The sequence below is a fragment of the Furipterus horrens genome, unplaced genomic scaffold, assembly GCF_987537825.1.
Source record: "Furipterus horrens unplaced genomic scaffold, mFurHor1.1.pri manual_scaffold_6, whole genome shotgun sequence".
In the NCBI taxonomy this organism is placed as follows: Eukaryota; Metazoa; Chordata; class Mammalia; order Chiroptera; family Furipteridae; genus Furipterus; species Furipterus horrens.
In genome coordinates, this window is record NW_028327176.1 from 76,761,594 (window position 1) to 76,771,531 (window position 9,938).

Genomic DNA, 9,938 nt, shown 5'->3' on the forward strand with positions numbered 1-9,938 from the left:
ATATGCCATTAATTTAAATGTTTAACCAAAGTAGAGCAGCATGCAGTTACATCAAGGCTGCTGAGACAGTGACATTTGGGGCCAAGTAATTCTCTGTTGTGGGGTACTGTAAAAATGCTTAGCTGCAGCCCTGGCCTGTCCTCACTAGATGCCAGGAGCACTGCCCAATCATGACAATTAGAAAATGTCTCTAGACTTTGCCAAGTGTCCATATTGGCAAAATTGCTCCCAGTTGAGAACCACTAATCCATATTCAGAAGTGGAAGTTTAAGTTTCAATTAAGTTTTTAAAATATTGACATTTAAAAAGGTATTTTTGTATTTGTAAAAGTGAACTAATTTTATTCCTTAATCCAAACCTAACAGCTAGTAAGATCCAAAAATACATGGGAATTTGTACACATTAACGAGCAGTATGTTGAGAACATATTTTCTTCTTCAACGTGTAACCCTCACCTACCTGAGACATTAAAGAAAAGAGAATCTACTTTTTGTTTTTGGAAGGTGGACTCAGCTTTCCTGACTAGGGCTGAGTCAAGGTGAAGCAGTAATGAATTAAACACAAGCCTCAATCTGTGATGGATCAACTGAACTACAGTTCCATCCAGGCACACGTCAAAATGAGAGTTCTGACAGCAGAGTGCTTCTCCCTCTCCCCTTTTTGTACAGAGTAATGGCAGAGTTTCTTTATAGACAACACTGGATCATGTCTACTGACCCATAGAAAACAGACCTACTAAGGAAACTACAAGAAGGAAATTAATCAAGACAGATGGCTTAATAAAGGAAGAACTTCTAAAACAAGCTATATAGATCCAAAGATGGCAATAACTAAAACATGTAAAGGGAAAACCATGTGGGTGCAGGTAATGAAGACAGATGGAAAATAGATGACTTTAAGATAAATGGTTGGGGGTCGGGGGAGAACATTAAGTGAGTCATACAAATGTGAAACCAGAGGGGAGACCCAAAAGAAAAACCTGTTTTTATGTATCTCGCCAGATTCTGCTCCTAAATATTTCTTTTTTTTAAAGTTTTATGAAAATTCACTATTCACCTCTATCAAATTTCCTGAAACTGTCTCTAAAATAACTCCCTGTGCCTCCTTGTTATTTCTTGCTCTCTTAAAAATACTCAAGCTGCTCACGGATTTTATGTCAGTGACCCCAAGCTGGCATCCATCACTCAGAGCAATAAGAGAGTTGTTTATCACCAAACCAGACCGCCCCCTAACACACACAGACTTGAAAACAGGGATACAAGCTTTTAAAGTGATTGTTCTTAAAATGAACACAGCTGGAACTAGGGGAAGAGAAAGAGGTAGTTTCTCTTCTATAGTCAGCCTCGTAAGTGACATAATTCAAACATTTGCTGACTTGCAGACATTCTTAAATATTCAGCCAAAATTCACAAGACATTAAACTGAGGCACATCCTTAAGGAAAATTACTGTGGACACTGGTGGGCTTTGTCTTATAAGATTGCACTGGCACCTTTTTAGACATTTCACTATGGCCTCACCTTCTCTGAACATTTCTCACTAGTGGCTGCCCCACCATTGCTAGGGGAATTATTAAGGTTGTTTAAATAAATGAATGTTTGCTGCTGCTCCTCCTGCAACATGCTACAGAGACAGAGCTGGCCACATGAGAAGTAGCTTCACTGCAAATCTAAACCTGTGAATTGAAAGAAACTGTCCAAGTGGTAGCACATGGGAAAACCGCTGTGTCCCTGAGTCTTGGGACACACAGCAGCCTCCCCCAAGAGGCACCAGACTCTTGGTTGTACCTCAGTCCATCTGCTCCAGGGGAAGGCTGCCCAACGCTTTGATGGCTAAGAGTCTTCCAAAAACATAAGCACAGGATTGGGATGATCTGGCACTTGGAATGGCAGCCACAGTCGAAGGTCCCACTGGAACCTTGTAATAGCCATCTTCCAAAAATCCAGATCGAGACTTGACCGAGCCTCTCTCATGACCTAAGAAGTACATTTCCAAAGCCATTTGGGAATGCTTCAGGACCTACACAGACGTCATAGGAACACAAAGGAAAAGGATCTGGTGTGTTGAGCCCCCAGGTTTTCTGCAAGCACCTATTTACCCACCTCCACTTTACTGACAGTAACTCTTAAAAAAAAAAAAAAAAAAAAAAAAGATGCAGCTTAAAATGGCCTCCCAAAGGGTCTCTAAAACTCACTCCAGCTTCCTCAGCCTCCATTGTAGTAGAGATAGGGTGGGGGCTCATCCCACAGCTCTTTATGAATGGGCACAACTACAAAGACCTGTAGGGATAGTGCCTGCAGAGCAAGCTTGCAGACCTCTCTCAAATTAAATGCTGTTACTACAAAATAGAAAACCTCTTCAGCTATGCACCGGCCCCTTCACCCCCAGTTAATTTTGCAAATCCCTCAGCAGCAGTTCTCAACAGGTGGTGCCAGTCCCACACAGATCACCTGAGAACTCATCAGAAAAGCAAATTCCCAGGCCCCAATCCAGACTGCTGCACCACACACTCTGGGGTGAGTCCAGCCACCTGAGGTTTAAGGAGCCCTCCAGGTGGTGCCAATAGCCATCTCAGAGCTGGAGAGTTCGCCCCTTTGAGGACTCAAGGTCAACTGTGCTCAATAATGGTCCTCTGTGACCCTCCACAGCTCCCCGTCCAGGACCACTGGAGCAGCTCTTAATTATGTTATGTTTGTCCAAAGGTCAGGGCTTCCTCCACCACCTGGCAGATAGGAGGGATTCCACTCCCGGATCAATGACTTCCCATCAACATTTCTCAAATCTTCTACATAATAAAAGTTTGTAGCTCTGTTTATGTATTTTCAGACACATCTTAATGAAGAGATGGTTACCCAGCTTAGAGATAAGAGGTGACTAAGAAGTCAGATGGTCTGAGTTTGAATTACAGATCTGCTACATAATCTTATAACTTAGCTGTCACCTTGGGCAAGGTAACCTGCTATGTCTCTTCCATATCATGATCTGTAAAGTAACCACACTAAATTTTTGAGACGCTTCAATGAGTTATTATTTTGTGTACAATGCTTAGAACAATAATTACAATGTGTGATATGGGTGTGTGTTAGCAGAGAAGCTAATGATCACTAAAGAAAATATATAATTTTAGCTTCTGTACTTGTAAATCAAGTATTTAACATATATCAAAAATATGTTGAATACCAATACCCAAATGAGTTATTTTACACTGATAATTTAACCTCTACAATTCAAAACACATTTAAAAATATTTGTAAAATGTAGAAGGTATTTTCATTCTATGTAACCAAAGCTGATTTTAGTATTCTAAAATTGTTTGAGTGAATGAAATATTACATTATTCTTTATAACTACATAGATTATACCTTTACCATTAAAGAATAATAATGGTAATTACTATTACTGTAAGTTGTTTCTACTATGTCTTTTTTAGCTATTTCACCTTTGGAAAATACAGAATAAAGGAAGCTTAAATCATGTAAAATGTATAGACCTGCAATCGTCAGTAGGCAGCCACTCGCCTCATGTGGCTACCTAATACTCAAAATGTAAGGAGAGGGAATGAGGTATGCTGTAATGGCAGAATCTATGCCATTTCAAAGACTTCATACAAATAAAACAAAGTGAATTATTTCACTAATAATGTTTTATATGGATTACATATAGAAATAAAAATATTTTAGCTCTACTAGGCAAAATAAAATAATTATGAAAATTAATTTCACTTGTTTCTTTTTACATATTGAATGTGGCTGCTAGAACATTTAAAATTATTATCTGTGGCTCACATTTGTGACTCTCATTATAATATTTCAATAGGACAGCAATGCTCTTGACAAACAAGCACTTCAAAGAGCATTTGCAGGGAAACACTCAACACTGAGAGAAATACACAGCATTTTCCACACTCAGTCTCTCCCGCCATAAGGGTCTGCACAGTGCCAAGGTACAAAGCTGTGGATGTGTTGTGATGCCATCATACAAGGTGTAAACACTCAATCAGCCCCAATGGACAGAAGTCTTTCAATATAAACTGATTATAAACTTTGGCATTTTGTTATCACAATTAGCAAACTGTCATTTAGTGTAATCACAGGTACTAGTGGCTCAGTGCATCTTTAGAGACCAAGAGAACACTGAGGACTTGGGACACTGACATAAGGGCAATGGAGAGCCACCAATGTAGACTATGGCCAGACTGGAATATTAGGATGCAGTGAGCAGAATGAACTGGCAAGAGCAGTTAGAAAGGTATTTTGACAGTACAAGTGAGAGAAGAAATAAAATGTACAGCAGGACTGAGATGTAAGAGATCTTTTGGAGGTAAAATCGATATGATGTTATTTAGGAGGGGAGGGAAAATTCAGGGATGACCGAGTTGAGTCTATGAGAAGACAGGCAAGTCAGGAGATGATACATACAGCTTGTGACATTCAGACTTTTAGGTGGAAATTATCAGTAAAAGGTTGGATAATTCATACGAATGACAGTAACTGACTGAATTAATCGTGAATGAACATACTACATTTGAGCTGGAGAGCTACCAGTCACATACATATTCCCCCAGCCTTATGTAATCATTTTGACCAACTCATATTGGCCTGGTCGGACACATTTATGCACTGCTCAGTGTGTACTTTACCAAGCACTGCCAGGCACACCCACTGAAGGGACACATGCTCACATGGCGGAAGACTGGGGTCAAAGCAATAGCTGGCTCAGAGTGGATGGCCTCTCTGCCCCAGGCTGCCACCAGCCTCACCCTCTCACTTTGCTCTCTTCATCTAGGCCCAGGATATACTTCCATGTCCATACAAAATCCAACATTTTCTATAGATCTGATATTTTATCATGACCCTAATCCAAAACGAACAAAAAAAAAAAAGAAAAAACACCTGCAGTTGAACACATACACATTAAGGGGCAGCATCCATAAATGGAATTAAGTCAACGTTGTTTTCTCTATCATTCTACTGAAAACCTGACCAGCACCTAGAAGCCCAGTGCCAAGGCTTCTTCCCTATTTCCAGGTTCTCTAACAGTGCGTTACTACCCCCTCATCACACCTGACTGCTGTCCCCAGCCCTGGCAAGTGTCCTCAAATATGCAGATTCAAATCTGGGTGAAGAAAGCAACAGGACTTCCTAAATAACCAGCCTTGTTTTTAAACAGTTACACACTGTTATGAATTGAATTGTCTCCTCAATACTTCTATATTGGGCCCAACTCCCAATGTGATTGTATTTGGAGATAGGGCCGTCAAAAGGGTAGTTAAGGTTAAATGAGGCCATAAGCGTGGAGCTCTACTGCAAAAGGACTGGTGTCTTCATAAGAAAAGACAACAGAGAAAACGGACCTGTGAGGACACATCAAGAAGGTGGCCATGTACAAGCCAGGAAGAGAGACTCTCCAGGAACTGAATTTCCCAGCACCCTGATCCTGGACTTTTTAGCCTCTAGAACTGTGAGAAGTAGATTTGTTTCACACCCAGTCCATGGTGTTCTGTGACGGCAGCCCAAGCTCACCAATGGGCACACTAACAATAAGCACTCTTCAAATTGCTGGCTCCTAACAATGAAGGACTAAAGTTCACTGACATGGCTCCTGTCTGCTCCCCTGAAATGGCTCATCTTCAATGAGTCAACTCAAATTCAGAATCAGCTGTCGCCAACATCTGCTTAGCGGGGGTGCAGGGTGCCAAAGAAAGAACTTACACCCAAGTTCAAGATCTGTCTGTCATCCTTGGCACTACCTGAGCTCTAGTCTCCTCACACCAAAATAAGGGCTGGAGCCAATTTTACCATGCTATTTCAAATATTAAATATGGTGGTGTATGTGAAAAGCAATTTGTAAACTATAAATTACCATATCAGCATTAGTATCTTTGATTTTTTATCTGTGGCATTTTAGATCTCCATTAACCACTGACCAGCAAAACCATACCATTTTCCAAAACAGTCTCAAAATAGGAAATTGCAATATTTAAATTCTGAGTGCACTTGAAGCTTCTTTTCTTAAAAAGATTAAAATACAAATGGTAAAAAGTAAGGTAGCACTAAATAACTAACTTACTGGGCCAGGGTAACAATACTTTGCTCAGAGTTTCCAGTTCAGGTTAACATGGACAGACAGGCCATCTACTTAAAAGTAAAGTATTTAGCAAACCCACCAGGTGGTTATACAGTTGGGCTTGTTTTTTGTTTTGCTTTTGTCTTTTTTTCCCCTTAACTTTAGCTTAAGGACAAAAGCAAGTCATTTGACAGAGAATTTACCAAATAGAGGAGTCACCAGACCAAATTCTCCCATTATATGGACAAAGACTTTCACCATGTCAAAGAGGTTCTGAGCAGAGGCATAAGGATTCCGGTGATTATATGTTATTCCTTCTCAGTGGGAACCTAAAGCCCTAATAACTCAACAGGTTCAGAATTTGATATTCACTCATTCAATCAGCATTTGTTGGGTATCTATGTGTATAATGTATAAACTCAAAGAAACCTTAGGACAGACTGTGATAAAGGCCTGTGTTTATGTGTGTTGGGGGGAGGGTACAACTTGCTAATGTTGATTATACGTTCATAAATATACATACTTTGGGATCTGTTTAAAGTGAAACAGGGGGAAAAAAAAGTCTAATTTTTAAAACTGTGTTACTAAAGTAGCCTAAAGAAATTAAGAAACTATTTTTACTTTAGCTGCATATTTTTGATAACCCATTAAAAGACTGCCTTGACCTCCTTCTAAGTTGCCTAACTCAAGCATTCAACATGTTACATGATATCATTTTTAGTGTAGGCCCTTAGAAACAATTTGAAAGCCCCATTGGCAAACCTTGCAGGTAAGAAAAATAATTTCCTAAGCCTCTAGGGTGAGTTCTGGGGAGTTTCCAGTTCATTTGTAGGGGAAAAAAAGTTAGCTTACTAGTTTTCCCAAACACTGGCTACTGCCCTCCCCGTCCCAGAAAGCAATCTACTGCTTTTCAGCCAATTAGTCTCATTTTTAAAGGCAGAGATGGGTGACTACAGTCCTTTCCCCCAGAGCACATTGCAAGTTAGTCTGGTCAGCTAAGAGTGTATGTGTCCCAGAGAGCAACACAGCCTCATCTCACCAAGGCAAATTAACCTAATGCGAATGAACAAGGAAAGGACTCACTCAGGCCATTCTGGGCAATCAGGGAGTCTTCAGGGTATTTAAAAGGTTATCCAGTTTATGTACATGCAAGGAAGGTTTCCGGTGTATGTAATATGGATGTTGGCTCATTTCTCAAATACTGTGTACACAATATCTGTTTGTTGGAAAACCTTGATAATCTCACCAATGCAAATGTCAGAGTTGGGAATGTGGCAGGGTCCAAGAGATCAGGAAGAGAAGTTAAGTATGTAGTACGTAATGAAGCAGAACTCAAAGCCTGAAAACTGAGCACAGCTACCTATAATGCACCTTAAACCAGCCCCACCCACTTAAAAAGTGCCAGTTTCTTCACAAGTGGGCAGAGGGAGTGGTGCAGCAAGTCAATTCTCTGGAGGGCTATTTGCCACCCAATTTCATCCTTTGTTCCATGATCCATCCTGGTGAGTGTTAATGTGGCAATTGAGAAGCTCAGAGCCCTGGTGGGGCCTCCAGGAGAGCAAACCGAGCCAAGGTCCTCCAGAAGCTTACCCTGCCTCAAGTTCCCGATTTCAGCCTCAAGGGGCTGCAATGGAAGACCACTAAGATCCTGCCACTTGCTTCCATCAAAACTACATCTAACCAACCTCAAGGACAGAAATATTAAGGTAGGATTTTCCTTCGTTGTCACTGCTTCACAAGCATGGTTAGCATCCATTCCTGGGAAACCCGTTTCAAAAACCTAACAACTGCATCTCCAGCGCAATGTCGGCAGGAAGTCCATTTCTACTCCACGTGTCCACTGACTACCATTCTCTTCATATAAACGCCGCAGGTGCTTGAATCCTGTTACTAATTTACCAGTTTATCTAGCAACCCGGGGTAAGGGAATTAAAGGAGTGTTAAGGAGCAAAGTTTAGATCTGCTATGATAAGTTTAAGCAGTCCAGGTTAATTTCATTTTTAGTCATTTTTAAGGCTTGTTAGCTCTGTTGCTAACAACATCAAATGCCATGCTACGAAAGACACCCCAAATTACGCTCATTCCTAACAAAATCCCTTCGGAGAAGCAGGAGAGAAGCCAGAGCTGGGCCTGGAACAGGAAGGGCCTCCCCTACCTGTGCGACCCGGACAAGCCACGCCCATGGGCCTCCGGGGGTTCAGTTTCTTTTCCGGTCACAGAAAGTATGGGCCTGGGCGAGGGTTCAGGCTCCTCAGCCCTAGCACTGAGGCCGGCTGACCCCATCATGCAGAGGCAAACTTGGCAGATTCGGCCTTAAACCTGTTAGCAAAACAAACAAAGCCAAATAAGGGGGAAACTGCCAACTGATCTGTCTTGAAGAGACAGGCACCGACTCCACGCACGTTCCCGCTTTGTCCCTGAAGCTGTTACAATGCTAAAGTCAGGAGCTTGATGTTCAACAGCCAGTGACCCCCAGCATCCCTCGCAGACCTTCCAATACGATCGTTATTGCCTACAAGTTAAAGCGTTTTACAAATTAAACCCCTCCACAGAATGACGCGCTAACTGCACTCACATGAGAGTTCCAGCCGATGTCTTGAAAGTCACACACCAATCTCTCCCAGAACCGCTTGGTGGTTGAATCGTCCTGAATAAACCGAGAGGGCAGAGCGTAATGAGAAACTTTGTTTTAGGTGGCTGTACGAGTCTTGTAAATCTGGGACCGGGCGCAGAGCCTGAGACCCAGCACAAAGCTCCCTCGACCAGGCGAGGACCTCCTTTATGCGATGTGACAGCAGCTTTGTGAGGGATCATAAAGAGTTCCAATAAATACAGTAAGTTCTGCGGGCCGCGCTCCGCCTCGGGCTTCCCCGCGCTGGGACCGAGCGATTCGCGGTTATTCTTCCCAGGGGCTCGAGCCCCGGAGACCCTGTCACTGCACGGTCCCATGCAGAGCTCCGGGCCCGCCGCCAGCCCGCAGGCCGGGTGCTCCCCCAACGCGCGGGGGTCTCCGGTCCCGGGAACTCGCCACCCAGGCCCCTGCCCCCGCCCGTGCCCTAGGCGACGCCCCTCGCCTCAGCACACGCCCCCGGAGGGTGGGCGTCGGGTAGGCTGGCGGGGGGAAGGTGCGGAGTGGGGAGGTGCCGGCAACCCGCGGCCATGGGGCCAGGCCGCGGCGGGGCCCAGGGCACCGGTGCGGCGCGGGAGAGACCGGCCCCCTTGCCCCTTCCCGGGTGCGCCACGTCCCGCGAGCCCGCCGCGCTCCAACTCCGCCGAACGGCCCAAGTTTGCGGCCCCCGACCGGAGCCCGCCGGCCGTGCTTACCTCGCCGCCTGCCGCTCGCCGAGGCCGGAGGGCAGCGGCGCGGGTCCCGGGGCGGCGACCGCGCCCTCCCAGGCGCTGCTCTTTGTCTGCTTCGCTACCTCTTCCCGCCCTTCGGCGGACGCTGCCGGCCCGGCCGGACCCAGCCGGCCCGGGCGCCGCGAGCCTCCCGCCGCCGAGCCTCCAGCAGCCCGCTCGGCCGCGCGGCTCCGGCCTCAGGATCCCCGCGGCGGCAGCAACCCCTCCCCGGGCGCCCGGCGCCCGCCCCTTCTTGCTCCTCCCCCTCCTCCCGCCGCTCCTCCTAGCTGCGCGGTGACACCGCCCAGGGGCGGTCCGGCCCGCTAGCGCGGTGGGTCAGAGACCCACCTGGGGTGCGCAGGCCGCTCCAGGCCCGCACGCGGCTGGGCTGGGAACCACGCGAAGGCAGGACCGCGCTCGGGGACGCTCAGCTCGCGGGGCGCGCGGCGCCCCGGCCGCCAGGAGCGCAGCGTGGGGCCGGGGCCGAGGGAAGGAAAGGGTCCCCATTCCTAAAACGACTTGCACCGGGAGTGG

The 9,938-nt window shown here is 45.5% G+C and overlaps 1 protein-coding gene across 2 annotated transcripts in view; it reads right to left on the bottom strand.

Annotated features, from left to right (window-relative positions):
• The window catches only part of NCK2 (NCK adaptor protein 2), a 137,380-nt gene extending 127,778 nt beyond the window's left edge, over positions 1-9,602 (bottom strand). The window contains exons 1-3 of one of the 2 annotated variants that reach the window (XM_090281863.1): positions 9,390-9,602; positions 8,641-8,712; positions 8,221-8,384 (exon numbers count right to left, since the gene is read on the bottom strand). The gene's annotated coding sequence lies outside the window, so the exon portion shown is untranslated. The remainder of the gene's footprint in view (positions 1-8,220; positions 8,385-8,640; positions 8,713-9,389) is intronic. The other variant, XM_090281862.1, reaches the window with a different exon arrangement.
• Positions 9,603-9,938: the final 336 nt, after the last annotated feature.